The sequence below is a fragment of the Vulpes vulpes genome, chromosome 12 (genome assembly GCF_048418805.1).
Source record: "Vulpes vulpes isolate BD-2025 chromosome 12, VulVul3, whole genome shotgun sequence".
NCBI lineage: Eukaryota > Metazoa > Chordata > Mammalia > Carnivora > Canidae > Vulpes > Vulpes vulpes.
Window position 1 is genome coordinate 31,657,277 of NC_132791.1, and position 19,913 is coordinate 31,677,189.

General features: G+C 36.6%; 1 non-coding gene across 1 annotated transcript; it reads left to right on the forward strand.

Annotated features, from left to right (window-relative positions):
- Positions 1 to 18,973: 18,973 nt before the first annotated feature.
- Positions 18,974 to 19,080, forward strand: LOC112927620 (U6 spliceosomal RNA). Its single transcript, XR_003236575.1, has one exon. It is a non-coding gene; the product is annotated as a U6 spliceosomal RNA (small nuclear RNA).
- The last annotated feature ends 833 nt before the right edge of the window (positions 19,081 to 19,913 follow it).

The window sequence follows — 19,913 nt, forward strand, 5'->3', positions numbered from 1 at the left end:
CACATAGCAGGGGCAACAAAGATGTCAGAAATGTCAATATGGCCTATGAGAAATGTGTGCAAGGCCTCAGCTCAAGCCACCATTTGTACAGTCTCTATACATTTTCATTGCTGAACCAAGTTTGAGTTCATAACAGTGCTTGCCTTGGAAAGAAAAGTAGCAGTACCAAAAATAAATCTAAAGGATGCCTATTCCATGACGGACTATCTGCCAAAATTATAACCTTTGTTGCAATTATGTTTTATCTAGCCATGGAAAAGCTCTTCACAAAACAAAATATGCCAATGAGCACTGATGTAGCCGTGCTCATCAACACAGCTGAGAAGCATCATTGTGTTTTTATAATGCTATCAAGTCCTGCTATAAAGTATGGAGAAGCCTCCTTCCAGAGTTCATATTGCTAACCATCAAATGGAAGAGTTGTCATTGCTGATTGAGCCCAGGTACTGAGCATGATACTGGGTTTGGGAGAGAAAGGCAGAGAATAGTGGGAGGAATTTTGAAAGGAAAGAATGGCCTGCATCTCCACAAATAAATCACTCTATGTATCTCTTTTAACTACTTTGGGCTCTTTGAGGATGTTGTAGAATGTCCTTGTCCTAATCTCCTTAAGAAGCTAGAGTACTCAAAACTTACTTAAGAAACTCATCCTACATCTCAAATATGCTCAAGAAAAATGCAGAGAAAGTTGGGAAAAGAATAGTGCTATATGAAAGGACACACAGGGAGTACAAATGTATGAAGAAAGAGTCATATCCTCTTCAGGCCATAGTCTCATTTATTTCCCATTAAAGGGAGAGAACATAGGATCAAGAAAGCACAGAGAAATATAATACAAAACTCCTATCTCATGCAATACACAAAATTCCATTCCAGGGGGATTGTCATTATACATATGGAAAAACAACAAAGCTTCCAGAAGATAATGCAAGTGAATATCTTCTAGATGATTTGAGATTAAGAAATATTTCCCAGAGGACAAAGGGCACTAACCAAACAAAAAAATTAAAAATTGGACTACATTGAAATTAACAACTTCTTTTCTTTAAAACATACTATTAACAAAGTGAAAAGTCGAGCCATAGGCTAGGAGAAAATATCTGTAATGCATATAATCAACAAAGGGCTCTTTCAGCAATAAATTGAAAAATAGAAACCATCAATAAGAAAAAGCTAAAGTTCAATCAAAGAGATGGGCAACAGACTGTGAAGAAGAATCTTACAGAAGAGAATATCCAAATGTCCATTAAACATATAAAAGGAGGCTAAACCACGTTGGCAGTCAAGGAAACAACTCTGCAAACTCATCACAATTCAAATGACTGAGAATACTAAGGGTTGGCTACTCTCTGGAGCAATGAGCACTCACACACTATTGACAGAAATGGAAAATCATTTTGGATATCTGCTTAGTATTATCTACACAGGTTAAAGATATCTTCCTGGTGATACACCACTCAACATGTATACATATTAACAAGAAGACATATGCAAGACATTCATAGTAACAAAATTCATGATTACTGAAAACTGGAACTGACTCAAATGCCCATCAGCTGTGAAATAAATAAACTGTGAGCCATGCATACAATGAAACACACTACAGCCATCAAAATGAATAAAACTATTCCCACATGCAATAGAGCAATGAATCTCACAAACATACTTGAGCAAAAGAAGCCAGGCACAAAAGAATCATTATCTGTAACTTCATTTGCACAAAGGTAAAAAGAAAAGCAAAGCAGGTACAACCAACAAATAGTGTTAGAAGTCAAAATAGTGATTACTTCTGGGGAAAAGGGAAGGTTTAATGGTTGAAAAGAGACATGAGTAGAGCTCGAGAGGGTGTTGGCAGTGTTCTATTTCTTGAGTAGGGAGGTGGTTTCACAAGTGAGTTCATTTTGAGATAATTAATTCAGCTGAACACTTATTATTTCTGCACTTTTCTGTGTGTGTTATACTTCAATTAAGAGGTTTTCTTTTTCTTTTTTCTTTTTTTTAAGTAGCCAGATATAGTCTCTCTTCAGAGAAGTAAGAAACAAGCCCATCAAATGCCAAGCCCTTTATCAAAGTAATCAAATCTTTTTTACAAAATTAAGTGTGCAATTGTCCTTTTAAAATTAAGATCAACCCAATTTTAAACATGAATAAAGTAAGAGATGGAGTGATTTGTCCAAAATTTAAAGGTCAGAAAACTTCAGGGCTGAGGTACAAAAACTAGGTCCTACTATTCCATGCCCAGTACCATTTCTATTATTACACAATTACTTTGAAGTTTAAACAGTAGAGATTTGCTTCACATCTTCAATCCACCAAGAAACTGTGTTTAACAGGATAAATATGTTAGTCTCCATTGTGCTTCAGAAAATTATGCACATGGAAAGATGCTTATTGATGAAAATGCCCCTCCTGAAAAGCCTCAGGGCATCTACCACACCTATATGACCCTTTGGAGGGCATCTATTTGCAAAAAGTCTCTGGGCTTTGAATAGCAGATCCCTCTGACCTGGCATCTGCCATATTAACAGTGGTTAAGTCATGGGTTTTGAAGTTTGAGCTGAGTTTGAGTCCTTGGTCTATCAGCATTTAACTTCTCAGAGTCTTGTTTCCATATCTATAAAACAGAAATAAGGATAATACCTGTCTCCCATGGCTGAGATGAATAATAATCCAAATTCCTGATATCAGGTTAGTTAAATGACAAGTAAATAATGTCTTTGGTATTGTTTTGGGTTTCTGTTATTTTTCTAACTCTAGGTGACTATTGACTCACTCAGACACATAAAGATCAATGACCTGAGATGGCCTGGCATGAGAGCTCAGGGCCACAGGGGCACTCTTTCCTGCATCGTAATACATCAATCTAACCACACACTCTCTGGCAGGGATGAATGCAAACCTTGGAGAGCACTGGAACTCAGTAAGGGTAGAAGTTGAAAATCTACATGAAGGGAGGAAGCATCCATAAAGTGAAAGGAACTAAGCAGGCAGAGGCTATGAAGGAAAGAAGTGAGCAGGGAAAATTTTGTTGGCAGCATGGAACAAAGAAACTGAAAAAGAGATTATATAGGTAATAGACATGGCAGGACACAAAAGCAGTGACCATTGTCTCTGGAAGAAGAGTTTTCAGACTCATCATTATGAGAGCTATTGAGTACAGAGTACACCATTCTGAGGGACAGGGAATGTGGCTCAGATTCCTTGGGAGGTGTCACTTGCATCTGCGAGAGAGCATTCTCAATCCTCTGCCTGTTACACAAGTCAGCTGAGCACATCTCTGCACCCAAAAGCTCTTCAACATCCTAAATGCCAATTAGGAGGGAGTGTTAAAGCATCTACTTAAAGCCGAATAAACCAGAGTAAAATTAAGCAGAAGGACAAAGTCCAAGTTTATACAAGAAAGCACTACATTTTAAACTAGTGGCCTGGGCCCCGTGCCCTCCTAGAGGCACCAGGACCTCCCCTGGACTTGGGGTAGGGGCCCTGCCAGCTGCACCACCACCCTTGCCCTGAGTCTTTTAACCTGGGTGTTAGCATTTTAAAGAGATCCCTCAGGAGTTCTGGCCGCCGACTAACTGCCCCCTCCCCAGCTGGCACCCATTGGCAAGACTGTAACTAGTGATGTTTGTACAACCAAAGACTCTATTTTGTGGTTTAAAAGGAATAAAATTGACTACGTTTTAAAAAAAAAAAAATAAATAAATAAATAAATAAACTAGTGAATATTATTTGTAATCTTAAACTTGTCCATCAGAGACTGTTCAGTGAAAAATTATTTCTAAATCTAAAGAGTAATTTATATGATCATCCATACAGAGTAAACTACTGGAATTGGTCACTCAGCCATAAACTGAGAAATTGCTAGTAGGTCCCCAAATGGAAAACACGACCACAGAAGGAAAGTCTTCATAGTCTACTCAAAGATAAGCCCATCTGAAAAGTGAGAATAAACACCCTACATGCCAAAAGATTTATACTTAGGCCAAGAATCTGACCTCAAGTACAATAGAACTACCAAATCATTTATGTTTCTGTTTATAGATAAATAATTTATACATAATGAAAACGCCAGAAAAAATCTAAAACCGTTACTAATAGATAATTGTAATGCTTGACTCTTAGGGGCTGAAGTTTGTTATGACACATAGATATTTCCTTAGGGAATATTTAAAATAATATCTAAACTATTTGAGTTCCTTTGGGTTTCATCCTCCACAGAGTATGTGCTGGGAATATTGCTGGACATCCAAAGAAAGCTGATCCACAAGGTTACTGGAATAACTGGAGGTTAATATGTCATGCTGGTTTTTTTCAAAGTGAATATTATAAATTATTTTCTAGATATTTTCTTAGAAGCAATTTACCATTACAGACACTATTTGACTACTGATAATTTGAAAGTCACATGAAAAGAATATCTGCTACAATTCAGAAAAAAGTAGCAATAGGTTGTGGACAAGGGTGATGCTCATTTTGCTGTGTTTAGAATAATGTAGCAGTGCCTATAACAAGTAAACAGTGGGCCGGCTTTGTTCTGCTGGATTTAGATTAACCTTTACAAGCAATGCAGAATTAGATTATGAAAATAAATTGAAAATGGCATCTCCTTAGACTCACTTTGTACTCTGCATTTTCTTAAGCTTTTATGTGACTGTCAAATATTAGTTTAGGGCTCCATTTGTATTTGTGGCATTTTTTTTTCTGAAAAAGATAAGCACCAGTCTTCAGAGAAAGCTTCTTACTATTGGATACAGAAAACAACTCTCTCCTGAATGGTTAATGTTTCAAATATGAGCACAGATACCAGATGGCAAAAGGGGAAAAAAGAATGCAAGTTGTTTCATTGTTCAGTGATAAAGATTTTTCCATCTGCTGGTTCAATACTAACTTGGTTTACATTCACTTAGAGCCAATACAATTAAAACTCTATTTGAAGTGAAATGTTTCAGAAAAATAAAACTAGAAACCTGAGAAATACTTCCACAGGTCATACCCATCCATCAAATAGCTTTAATATGTGTACAAACGTGAGCACATGATAAAACAAAGATATCAAATACATTTTGAAAAATTCTAAAGTCACATGCATTTAAGTAACTCTAATGAAGACTATATGTGATTGAAATGTAAGTGGACATCTGCTAGAATGTAGAGTCTTGGTGAAATAAAATGTATCTGAAGTAATAATATACTGGGGTATTCATCACAAAAGATGAAATGAGAGACTACTGATGAGTGAACACTATGGCAGCAGTTAACAAGGAAACAAGTTTGAATGGTTAATTCACTGAGACCAATGAGCAGGTGAAGATGAGAAATAGCACAGCAATCTCTAGCAGCAGCATCTTAGAAGATAGCAGGAGTCTTACATACTAAAATAGAGTAAAGAAGAGAGGAGTGCTTAGAAACAATTGGAATTCATGAGAACAAGCCTCAAGTGAGAATCATGAACAGCAAGACAGTTATAGATTCCCTCCTAACAAGATGACCCTTTGTTCCATAATCCTTTGATAGAAAGAAGTCTTACTCAAAACGTAATATTCATAATATTAAGAAGTTGTTTTCCAGGGCAACCTTCCCTTTTGTTCAGAAAACACTGTTAAACTGGGCATCTTTTTGGTACATGAAAGCTCCGTGAGGATGAGACCTGTGACTCACTTCTGTATCCCTGCTGCCTAGCATTTAGCATATGATAGATGTTCTACAAATATTTGATAATCTTAACAGAATTGATCAAAGAATTCCACCTTCTAAACCGATATTGCTCTGTTATTGTGCATCTCCTTCAATCAGATTAAGCTCACAGAGATTTTTAAAAAATGTTTGTTTCTTTACCCTCTTTTTTTGTGAACCACTTACAATAGTGTCAAACCTAAATTTACTCTTTAATAAATCATGGTAAATATAATGGATGAAAAAGAATACTTCCTCTGCCAGTAGCATGTTTAGATCTGCTTCGTTCTTTGCTCCTTCACCAAATAGTCTCCAATGAGAGGGGCCCAACAAGACAAAACAAAACAAGCAAAACGAAAGGGGGCATAGACCCCAAAGGCTGGCAAAGTGACCCACTGAAGTCCAGGAAGAAAATATTAGAATTTCTATCTTTATTTATTTTTCATCTCAGCCTTTAAGACATCTTAATTCTGTGCATGATTTATATGATGTATTAACCCAGTAATACATACAGATAATTTATAAATAAATAAGCATATTTGATGCACACAGAACTGAGGGCAAAATCAAAAGAGTTTGGAGACCACCAGTAGAATACTGAATTCTTACCATCAAATAAGAATGAAGGAAATATTTACAGAATTTAATATATATTTTAATATCTATATTTTTGAATTACTACAATTATTTTCCAAATATTACACTATAATTGTGTGTTAAATAACCTGGTTTGAAGTACTGCTTAGAGACAAAGCACTCAGTCAATAAATAATTTGGGCCAAATATATGTTTACTGATGAATGAATAAACATTCCACAAAATTGGAAAATGTGATAAACTGAGCTACCAGTCACTTGGTATTTCCCAAGTGTTTTCTTCTATTAGTTCTTGAAGAGCTCCTTGGAAAAAGAGATCCAAGTTCAATTAGTTATTTCACAAATGCTGCATACTACAGTACACTCTTTCAAAGATTCACAGCATAGATGAGTACACTAAAGGCTCTGGGAAATCCTGCAAGGTAGAAACCTCTTTAAGTTAGTTTATTCCAGCATTTCCCATTTCCATAGTTTATTTGACTACATTTCTCCCTCATCCATAATATCTATCAACCACCCACAGGGAATGGTGTTCCTCAGAATGCACATGGTGAAATCCTATTTTAACGGGATTCAATCCAAAAACTGGAGATTGGTTTGAATATGGAGTCATTCTTATTGGTTGTATATCAAGCTAAAGGACAACTCAAGCCATTGTACATGCAAGTCTTTACTATGAAATGTCATTACTAATGACATGGATTGAGGATATAGCAAAGGATGCTCATTGAATTTCCTACTGACATCTATAAGGATGAACTTCACAAGCATGTTATTTAGACAAATATGCTTTTATCTCAGATATTTAGATAATTTAAGGATACAGAGTCCACTTGTTCTGAAAAGTTAATAGTTTTTATAAAAAGGGGAGAGAAAAAAAAGGGGGGCGAGAGAAAAAGAAGAAAGGACCTAATTAAAGTATTTACTATGTATCAGGCTTTGTGCTAGAAAATGTAGCTCTTTTTTTGAAAATGTAGCTTGTTTTGATGTTTCCAAACAAATGTATTGGCTAGGAATTGTTTTACCAAGAGGTAAGCTGAGAGTCAAAGAGGACTAGTAATGGAGAGAATCCAAGGTGGCTATGCAGGTTATCATCCAAATTAGGACACTTTTAAGAATGTTGTATAATTATTCTGGGATGATATTTTTTAGTCAACTTGTTCATTGCCAAAACATCTTACAAAGACATGGGTTTGAATCCAGATCTCCCCAAACTATCTTCTTTCCATTACACCTCATTGCTTGAGATAAGAATGTAGTTTAAGTTATAAACAGAATGCTTTTGCAATGTATACATACATCAAATCATGTTGTATACTTTAAATATCTTACAATTTCATCTGTCAATTATAACTGATAAAGCTGAAAAAATAATAGAACACTGCTAGAGAAATCACCCATCAATCACAAGAAAGAACTTATCAGGACCGTTTTAAAAATATTTTTAAAGATTTTATTTATTTATTTGTGAGAGTGAGAGCACACAAGCAACGAGGAGGGGCAGAGGGAAAGAAAGAAGCAGACTCCCCACTGAACAGGGAGCGCAATGCAGGGCTCAATGCGGAGTTCAATCCCAGGACCCTGAGATCATGACCTAAGCAGAAGGCAGTTGATTCACAGTTTGAAGTTAAAAACATTTTAACTTCATAGGGGTGCCTGCCTGGCTCAGTAGAGCATATGACTCTTGATCTCAGAGCCATAAGTTTAAGCCCCAGGTTGGGTTTGGAGCCTACTTTAAAAAAATTTTAAATATACACATTTAAGAAAAGGAAAATGGATGATGAAAACATCAAAAAAAATTCTATCCTCCACCAATACAGAATTGCCTTTTAAAATTACTAACATAATGTTAGGCATATCCTAATAGTAATAGCATGTAAAATGGCTGAGAATAATCCTTTATGCTGGTTTAACATCACATAGAATCTTTTTAAAACACTACGTTGCCTTTTTATTTTACTACACATAAGGAAGATGTCAAGAAACTGGAAAAGATCCAAAGATCAACAACTAAAATGGCTTCAAGAGTTGTTACACAGAAGTCATGAGATTTTTTTTAAAAAGTAAATGAGAAGCTATTTAGTCTAGAGTGGAAAGTCTAAGAGATAACTTTAAAATTGCCTTCAAGTGAATTAAAAGCTGATGAAAAGTCTTCATCTCCAAGTGAATAAAGCCAAGAGGGACGGGATTTAATCAAAAACCATGAGACTGAGCTTGTGGAATTGTGTCATGGTGGTGGACTATGAATTTCCACAAGTTACGAAGGAGCCTTTTCCAGAGTCTTTTACACGAGAGAAGCAGTCACCTGCAATGCCTTATTTGATCATTGCTTTTCTTGAAAGTAGAAACAATGATCACCTGATGTCATCCAGGTCCTGATTCCTTGCCTGATTTTCCTGATGCTAACATTTATGTCTGATGTAAATCATCAATCATTCAACATTCCCCACTGACAGCAGTGTAAATTCAAACTCCTTATAATGTCATGAAAATGTTTACTTATACCTCTGCCTACTCTTTCGGCAGAAAAACTTGCCACTCCCTTGCCACTCCTTGTGCTTCTCTCACACTACCCAGAAAACCACAAGGAGCACTTCAAAACCACAATGTTCTAACACAGCCCCTCGGCTTATACACATGTTATTTCCTCTGAACAGGATATGCTTTCTTCCTCCCAAGCATACCATCCTCCACCCTGCCAAGCCCTCAGTCCATCCTAGAAATCATTCTCATTCTCGAAGATAAAACTCAAATGACTTTTCTCTGCTGCTTTAATAGGTGATAAAATCCCTCTTGTCTGCATCCAATCCCAACAGACAAATTCAGTTTCTTCTTTCTGTGCTTTCAAAGTACATTTTTCTCACATTTATTATGGCACATATCACACTATTCTTAAAAGTTCATTTGCCAGGCACCCTGAGTAGACTGTGCACTCTCTGGTGGCACTAGGGTGGGAAAGGATAGGAACAAGACATAGTCTGGCCTAGTTCTTTTTGCTTCTCAGCTACCTAGCATATAGCAGTTGCCAAAATTTTGTGTTAAATCAATGAAGCCATTAATTACCTGTTACATGCAAAGAAATATTCAACATTCAAATTGTTGCTATGGAAACCCTATCTGGGGACTTCTATTGGTCTTTAAATTCAATCGATTTAGACTTGTTTTCCAAGTTTCTTCTGAAAGCATTTTTACCTTCAAACGATAGAATCAATAATGCATGTTTAAACGCTCTGGAGCAAACATGTGTGTCTGATCTACTCTGTCAAAACCACCAAAATATCCAGGACTCCAGGGGTAAAAGTAGTGAAGAGCAGATCTGTAAAAAGGTGGTTAGAAACTATAAATTTTCTCATCAAATCTGTTCCAGAAAAAGCTTCTGGGAGACACACAGGAATCCAGATCCCAATTCAGCTTTACTTGTATATGAATAAGGACAGCAGGGTTTTCCATGAGGAGATATAGTGCATAAGAAAATTTTATTATTAATACAGACATAAAGCAATATCAGACATCTTAAATACAACTGGTCTCTTGTTGCCATTTGTAAGATGTTTGCTCTTTGATGTAAAGTTAATTTATCTCTCTACATTTGCAACACTTGTTAAAGCATTTACATTTTGAAGAAAATGAATAAATATGTCAAGTGTAAGGATGCATATTTTAAATGTAGTGTTTACCTCCATAAAACAATATACTTTAAAATATTTCCTTTTAATTTAAACTTTTACTTTTAATTACATCCATTTTAGATTAAATTATTCTTAATTGGACACTTCAAAAAACAAGGAGGAATTACATATTTATTCATTTTAATGCTCTGACTTCTTCTGACTCAACATAAGTTGTCTTTTTTAAGAGCTAAAAAGTAATAGCTTAAGGTAATCAAATTTTTTCCGGTACAACTAAATCAGCTTTCCTTTTTTCTCTTCCAAGTTTTTATTTAAATTCCAGTTAGTTAACATACAGCATAATATTAGTTTCAGGTGTAGAATTTTATTTTTTTGTATTTTTTATTTTTTTAAAGATTTTATTTATTTATTCATGATAGACATAGAGAGAGAGGCAGAGACACAGGCAGAGGGAGAAGCAGGCTCCCTGCAGGCAGCCTGAGGTGGGACTCGATCCTGGGACTCCAGGACCACGCCCTGGGCCAAAGGCAGGCGCTGAACCACTGAGCCACCTAGGGATTCCCCCCACCCCTTTTTTTAAAAAGATTTGATTCATTTACAAGTGTAGAATTTTAGTCATCACTTACATATAACACTCAGTACTCATCAAACTGACTTCATTTTCTAATAATTCAAGAAACTAGAACTCAGTTCTCTGATGTTAGTGCCTCAAAATCTCCAACCTTTCCTTTTTATGGCCACCTTCAGCATTCCTCCTGTCTTTATTTGGCCCAAATTCCTCCTGTCTTTTTTTTTTTTTTTTTTTGACAGGGCGAAAGAGAGAGAGCATGGGGGGAGGGGCAAAGGGAGCCGGAGTCTTAAGCAGACTCTGCACTGAGCACCAGCCCCACGCAGGGCTGCATCTCACAGCCGACTGAGACCACAACCTGAAGAAAAGCATGAGTCGGAGGCGTAACCCACTGCACCACCCAGGAGCCTCAAGTTCCTCCTGTATTCAAAAACAAGCAGACAGAGAATTATGTCATATTCTGGCTATCTCCCTAGTTCTCTTTGTACTTTTATAGACAACTTTCTCACTCCCTGTAGTTTCTTCCCTCTGTACTTTTCTCTGGAAAACTTAACATATCAAAAAGGGCTTCGATGACCTGACAACTGCTTCTCTCTCTCCCTTCTCCCATCTCCCACCTCCCACCACCATAAAGCTCCTGGTGCTTCTATCACCCTGAACCACTTCAGTTCCGCCAATGTGCCATACTTTTTCTTGCCACCCAAATTTTAACATTCTGTTTCCTCTTCCTGGAATGCTTTCTTCACTTACTCCTTTTTATCATAATTTTAGATAAAATGTGGGTTGAACACTATAATGCAGTTTTTTGGTTACATTTAACCATATTTGTATCTTTGTGTCTTCATATTTGAAGGAAGTTCAGATTTTAGATTTATTTACATTCTATTATATCTATAAGAGGTGGTATTTTGTTTTTAAAAAGAATGAATTTTGAAATTAATTTGGAAGTAAACAAGAAAATTGAAAAAAATTCAAACAAAGAGATGGTGAGGGAAGTATAAACCTTCAAGAAAGCAGCAATGACCAAAATAGGGTGAAGCTACCACAAGAAGAAAAATACAGCTAGTGGAATAGAAAGACTAGGTCAGCAAGATCCACCCCAAAAGTAACATCAAACTATGATAAAGAAATCTCCAAAAAGTAAGGTGATAAGGAATATTTACTTAAATATTGAGAGAATAAATGTGAAATATCCACATACTGAAACAAGCTCCAGGTGAGTTTAAGAAGTGAAATGTCAACACTGTACATACAAAACTATCAGGAATCAAACAATGTTTATCAAATATTTAGAAAAATAGTTTTTAGTTTTCAGGCTATAAAAGCCATAAAATAGGAAAGACTGGCAACATAATGAACTAAAATTAAAGAGATAACATTTGACTGAGAAAATATATTTACATCTAATATGGTTATCAATACTTTATAGGAAATGTATTCAAATATATGTGAAATATAAAGGATTAAGACCTCAAGAAGTGTATGAGCAAAAATATAAAACTGCTGCAATGGACCAATATTAAACTAACTTATGGAAATATACCCATTCTTATTTGTAAAAGAAAATACTAAATTAAAGAAACAATGAAAAACAAAACTTTTGGCTAAAGATGTTAATGAAAACACAGAAAGCTGGCAAGAATGTTGCTAAATTTATTTTCCAATTGATATTGCTTTGTAACAAATTATCCCCAAATTTAGCAGCATAAATCATTTTATTTTACTCACAGATAAGGTTTTGTGAATTTGGAAAGAGCTCAACAGGGATAGCTGGCCACTGTTCTACCATAACCGGGGACTCAAAAGAGAAGACACAGGACCAGAGAAGAATCCATAATTGGGGACTAAAATCATCTGAACACCTGTTCATGCATGTCTGGGAGACTGGAAATCTAAGAATACCTTCCAGAATGTCTATTATATGTTGCCTTTCCAAGTGGCCTAGCATGCATGCTGTGACATAATAGTCTTAAGATACCCAAACTTTTTTTTTTTAAGATTTTACTTATTTATTCATAGAAACAGAGAGAGAGGCAGAGACACAGGCAGAGGGAGAAGCAGGCATCATACAGAGAGCCTGATGTGGGACTCGATCCAGTGTCTCCAGGATCACGCTCTGGGCTGCAGGCGGCACTAAACCGCTGCGCCACCAGGGCTGCCCGATACCCAAACTTCTTATGTAACAGACAGTTCATGGTGCCAATCATGAGTATTCAGTACACAAAGTGGAAGCTGCCTTTCTTTACCTATCTCAGGAATCATGCAAAGTATCTTCTGCTGTGTTCTATTGGTTATAAGCAAGTCATAAGCCCATCTAGATTCAAGGAGTTGGGGAAGAGTCACCACATCAAGGTTATATTGGAAAAGATCATGTAGAATGGAGAATTCCTTACAGCCATCTTCGGAAAATGCAATTGGCTCTTACAATACATTCATACATGGCTAACATAGCATTGTAAATTTTTACAGTCATTCCGGAAAGCAACAACATCTTTCATTTTAATTCAGTAATCTGACTCCAGGAACTTTATCATAAAGAAAGAACTCAAGAAAAGCAAAAAGTTATCATTAAATGCTGATCATCTATGTTAGAAAAAAAATCACAGGAACTATTCAAATAGCTAAAACGGGCAAATCATTTGGCAATTCTGATGGAAAAATGGAAAATAGTCCTTACAAAGACTACATAAAAATATGGAAATTATATGATGTGACTATGAATAAAGTAAAAAAAATGAAATACAGAACAGAATAGAAGCATTAGCAGAAACAATTTTTTAAGAATAATTGACTATGAACTAGTACATTGCTCTTTGAGGGGTTAGGATCACCAGATCTCTTAGGTCAGACTGTCCACATTTCTACCTTTCTATAAAAGGCTGAAACCAAGGTAGATTTTCCTAGTATCCTGGAGAGATACTTTCTTTTTTTGAGTGACAGGACTACCCAAGGAGATACCACTAGAGTAGCAAAAAGCAAATAAAGAGACATCCTAGTCTGCATTCAGTAAGATCTACAGACTTATCCTTAGCAAGAACATTTGCTTTAGGAATTAATGCATTAACATAAGTGAGATAGAGGCCCAAGTGAAAATAAACCTGGGACATTTGCATTTAGGAGTCTATCTGTATGAAAGGTTCATACTATTCATATGCCTCCAAAATAGGATTTTTTTCTACTTATTCCCACGTCTGCAAGTTTGGGGAACAGCTCATAGCTTGCACAGAAAAACTCTCTCTGGAAATGTTCTAGCCAGATTCAAGATTCAACTCAAGTAAACTTCAGTTGGAAGTGACTCTAGGCCAGATTTATTCCATCCTTCTTAAAATGTTATCTCACCTTTTAATGTTGCCTTATTGGAACTATATTAGATACTCTTGTATAATAATCTGCATCCTATAGCTTGTACTGGGTGATTTTATTCTGCTTATTCTCTAGTCCTTATCCTTCTACCCAGATGGTAAGTTTCATGTGCATATATATGATGCCTTATACTTTTCTTGTATCCTTTCTCTATGCCACACATATTCGGTACTAAGGGCACAGCAGGTGTGTAATCACTGATCCACCATTAAAATATGTAGTTTTATGTCATCAAGATTAGCTATATTCAGCACATATCACTCTTTAATGTTATTGTGCTTCCGAATACCAAACCCCAATGATTTCCCAGTCATACTGAGGTAAATGCAATTAGGTATAGACAAGTCAAGGAAAAACTAAAAGAATTGGCATGTTACAGCAGAAAGAACCCTGAATAATATAGCAAATATGTAAAAGCCCTCAGCAATGCTAGGAAGAAACACATATTTGATGACTAGGAAACAAGATTCATGAACACATCAGCCACTATACTGTGTTTATTGATATTTAAGCATTAAGTTGTAGTCATTATCTGGCATAAATTCTCACCTCTTAAATTCATTAAATATGACCCCAAGTAGATAGGTATAATCTTTAAAAGGTAATTATAAGAGATGCAGGTTGAGTGTCTATGCCCATGCTCAGCTTTAAAATTTTTTAAAGATTTTATTTATTTATTTTGGAGGGAGATAGTGTGAGGGAGGGAGGAAAAGAGGGATAGAGAGAATCCCAAGCAGACTCTGCACTGAGTGTGGATTCCAACTCGGGGCTTGATTCCGGGTCCCTGAGATCATGACCTAAGCCAAAATGGAAAATCAGTTGCTGAACCAAAGGAGCCACCAAGGAGCCCATCAGTTTTAGAATTTGACTCCAATTTTCAGCTAAGACTTATGAATCTATCCTAGTTGTGTGAGTCAGAATGATACCATGAAATATTAGTAGATGAGTTTCTCCTGCATTCTTTTTTTTTCATTTATTGTGATAAAAAAAACTCTCAACATAATATCTACACCCTTAACAATCCCCTTGACTATCAGTACAATGTTGTATAGCAGATCTCTAGAGTTTATGCATCTTCCTTAACTGAAACTTTATGCATGTGGATTAGTAATTCCCCATTTCTCCCTTCCCCCATCTTCGGACAACCAACATTCCATTCTTTGATGCTGCATATATGTGAAATAATGAAGTGTGTCTTTCTATGACTAGCTTATTCCATTCATACTGTCATATACTGCAGAATTTTTAAGGGTGAATAATACCCCCATTATATATTTACAATATATTTCCTTTAATCGTTCATTTGCTAAAGGACATTTAGGTTGTTTCCACAACTTGGCTATTGTGAATAGTGCTGCAATGAACATGGGAGTAATAATATTGCTCAAGATCCTGATTTCAAGTCTTTTGGATAAATATCCAGAAGTGGTATTACTGAATCATACAGTAGTTCTATTTTTAATTTTTGAGGAAACTCCATACTGCTTTGCATAGTGGCTGTACCAATTTACATTCCCACCAACAGTGCACAAGTGTTCCAACTTCTCCTCATGCTTGTCAATACTTGTCTTTCTGTTTTTATAATAACCATCCTGACAGGTCTGAGGTGATATCTCATTGTAGTTTTGATTTGTATTTCCCTGATGGTTAATGATGTTGATAATTTTTCACATAATGTTGATCATTTGTACATATTCTTTGGGGAAATGTCTATTCAAATCCTTAGCCCATTTTTTAATGGAGTTACAATTTTGGTTTGGGGGTTTGTTTTGTTTGCTACTGAGTTATAGAAGTTCCTAATATATTTTGGATACTACTGCCTTATAGATATATAGTTTGCAAATATTTTCTCCCACTCCATAGGTTGGCTTTTCACTCTGTTAATTGTTTCTTTTGTTGTATGGAAGTTTTTTATTTTGATGTAGTCCTACTTGTTTGTTTTGGTTTTGTTGCCTGTGTCTTTTGGTGTCATTTCCAAGAAATTGTCAAGAAGCCTTTCCTATATATTTTCTTCTAGGAGTTTTGGAGCTCCAAACCTTACATACCTGCACTTTTCCCTTAATGATGACTTTCCCATTTAAACCACAAGACTGGAGCCCCCACTGTTCATGGAGGGTATGTCATAAAGGAACATAAAAGAACAGAGAACAAGGATGACAAATTCTAGACTTTTACACCTACCAGATATTAGATAGAAAATTCAAGGATGAATTCATATAGATCCAAATTATAGAGGAAATTATCTTCTGTTTATCCACACTAAATAAAAATCCTATTAAAAAGATCCCAGGAGTTTGAGAGGATAATGATATAACAGTTCAATAGAAATGGTTAAGCACGAACAGGGAAGCCTTAGAAAGAAGAGCAATATGAGGACATACTGCTGCTAGATTCATGCAGGAGATCTTGCTTCATGTTCCCACCTGTAGGTGAGCTCCAAGGTATCAGAGAATTATTATTATTATCAGAGAATTAACCACCTCCAGAAGGGTTTTGAGAATAGAGGGTACTTAAGCCTGGTTTTCTATTTGGTTGCTCTGGAAGCTGTCAAGTACTACAGAGAGTGTCCATGTCACTCTGGCCTTGAAGTTGTACAGAGAAGCTGTATAAAGTGCTCTGGCACAATGAGCAGTTTGATAGGACACTGGAAGCAGCCAAATATTTTCCCAAGTCACCTAGACAGAGTCAAGTGGATATAGTTCTCTGTGAAAGTGGACCAATAGGCTAAGAAGACACCACAGAAATAGCAAGAGTTTGGATGCTGTATTAATTTCCTAAAGCTCATACAACAAAGTCCTACAACCCTAGTGGCTTAAAACAACAGAAATTTATTCTTTCAAATTTCTGGAGACTTGAAATCCAAGATCAAGCTGTCACAGGGCTATCGTCTCTCGAAGCCTCTAGGGGAGAATCTGTACCCATGCCTTTCTCTCAGCTTCTGGTGTCATCACCAATCCTTGGCATTCCTTGGCTTACAGCCGTGTAACTCCAATTTTCACCTGCACTGACACAGCCTTCTCCTCTTCTGTCTCACATTGTCTGCCTATAACAAGACACGAGTCATACAGAATCAGGAGTCCACTCTACTTTCGTATGACCCATCCTAATTAACTACAGCTGCACCTTATTTCTAAATAAGGTCACACTCTGAGGTACTAGGGGTTAGAACTCCAACATATCTTTTTTGAAAAACATACTTTAACCTATAACAGATGCTCTAGAAGATCCCAGTGAAAAGGTATAGCCATGACCAAGGACCAGATAGGATTGCAGTGTCTTGTACCTACCCATTCAGAAAAAAATGAAAAATGACCCAGAACTGATCTCTTTCTCAACTCCCATGCTCCTTAGATTGATTCTTGAAAAAGGATAGAAGTTAGAGAGGAAAATCCTGAATTAAATGAGTTTGAAACAGAGATGCCTGGGTTTATCTTAAATTGATTAAGACTTTTATTGTTGCCAACAGGCATTATGAAGATTCCAAAGACAAAACTAAATGGAGATAGCAAAAAAATATGTAATATTTCTGGCACACCTGAAAATAAACATCATAATAGTTATAAATCTATTTTGTAACAATCCTTGATGGAGGAGAGATATTAGTCTTCTTTAACTAAATTTGATAAAGGCCACAAAGGGATTAAAACTAGCTAATGTAATGAAAACTACATACAAACAATTTACTTAAACTGCATATAACAAGGTAGTTCTTATATTATTTTTTAATCTCATTTTACTAAAGATTTTATGGCCTTCAATGCCTAGTGTGATTATGAAAACTTCTCCTCTGGTCCTTTGCTTTCATTGTTCAGTTTCTGCTTCATCAGTTTTCTCAGGATCCCCCAAAATTCACTTTCTTTTATTAAAATATTTTTATTTATTTATTTCGAGAGACAGTGTGCAAGTGGGGGGAGGGACAGAGAGAGGGGGAGAGAACCTCCAATAGACTCCCCGCTGAGCATGGAGCCCAATGTGGGGCTCCATTCTAGGACCCTGAGATCAAGACCTGAGCCAAAATCACAAGTCAGCTGCTTAATCAACCAAACTACCCAGGTGCCCTCCAAAGTTCACTTTCTACAATATACACCATCAAGAATCTACTTTGAAATGGTATCGTTTTATTTATTATTAAGGAGAAATACTCTTATTAAACTTTAGACACAAATGTCTGTCTTCCAATATGCTCTGAAAAATGCTTGCCGCAAGTCCTATGAACCCACGGTGGCATAGTTCTGTGCTCAGCATGCACCGATCAATCCTTCTAGCTAAGCAACTCATAGTACAGGGGTAAGACATGACTTTATAAACCAATGGTCTTCCTTTGAATGTCAGCTCTGCCACTGACTAACTGTATGACCTTGGGCACCTTTCTCTGCCTCTGTTTTCTTACTCAAAAATCATGTCTAGCCAAGAAGGTTGTTATGTAAATTAATTAGATGTGTTAATATGTATAAAGTCAGAGTCAATTTAAATAGTAAGCACTCAGTGCTTACTATTATTAAACATATAAAGAGTTCTTTCAAGTCAATAAGAAAAAGGCAATATAAAATAGGTCAAAGAGGGATCCCTGGGTGGCGCAGCGGTTTAGCGCCTGCCTTTGGCCTAGGGCGCGATCCTGGAGACCCGGGATCAAATCCCACATCAGGCTCCTGGTGCATGGAGCCTGCTTCTCCTTCTGCCTCTCTCTCTCTCTCTCTCTCTCTCTCTCTCTCTCTGTGACTATCATAAATAAATAAATTTTAAAAAAATAGGTCAAAGATTAGAGTAGGCAAATCACAAAAGAGGAAATGTAAATGATCAGCAAACAATGAAAATATAGGACCTCAACTGGTAAAAAGGGAAATGCAAATTAAAGGAAGATACTATTTTGCCTATTGGATGACAATGTAAGAGTTTGATTACCAGCAGTGTTAATGAGAACCTAGAGAAACTGGCACTCTCATTTATTATTGGTAAAAGTCTGCATTTTGATAATATTTTGGAAATTAAGAGAGTACTTTTTCTAATATGCATACTCCCTGAATGAGTATTTTCATTTCTGGGATTCTAACCAACAGGGGGGAAAAAAGAAGGAAAAAGAAAAATCAGCAATGTCTAATACTCTCAAAGTCTTATCCAAAAATACATATAAAAGGTTGCTAATAGTGCTCACTTCAGCAGCACATATGCTAAAATTGGAACAATACAGAGAAGATTAGCATGGCCCCTGTGCAAGGGTGACACACAAATTCGTGAGCTTTTCCATATTTAAGTAAGTAAATCAATAGGGTGCCTGGGTAGCTCAGTCAGTTAGGCCTCTGCCTCTTGACTCAGTTCAAGATCTCCAGTCCTGGAATGGAGCCCTTCTTGCTCAATGGGGAGTCAGCCTATCCATCTCCCTCTGTCCACCCCCACCCCACTCCCACCAACCCCCATTCATGCTCTGTCTCTGTCTCTCTCTCAAATAAATAAATAAAATCTTTTTAAAAAAATAACCAAATAAACAAATAAAAGGTTGCTAATAACACCCTCCATAAACAACTAGAATGTCCATATATAGGAAAACAGTTGCCCAAATCATGATATACTAATATGAAACACTCATCAGCTATTAAAAGAACAAGATAGGGGCGCCAGAGTGGTTCAGTTGTTTAAGTGACCAACTCTTGATTTCAGCTCAGGACATGAACCTCACGGTCCTGGGATTGAGCCCTGCATCGGGCTCTGTGCTCAGCAAGTAGTCTGCTTCTCTCCCTCTCCCTCTCCCTCTCTCTCTCCCTCTCCCTCTGCCCCTCCCTCTGCTCTCTCTCTCTCTCTCTCTCTCTCACTCGCTCTCTGTCTCTCTCTCTCAAATAAATCTTTTCTGAAAAGATTTAATTAGGGAGAGCTGAGTGGCTCAGCAGTTGAGGGTCTTCCTTTGGCCCAGGGCGTGGTCCTGGAGTCTCAGAATCAAGCCTCACACTGGAATCCCTGCATGGAGCCTGCTTTTCTCTCTGCCTATGTCTCTGCCTCTGTCTCTGTGTCTCTCATGAATCAATAAAAATATTTTTAAATAAATAAATAAAGGTTTAATTAAAAAAGAAGAACATAGATCATTACTCACTA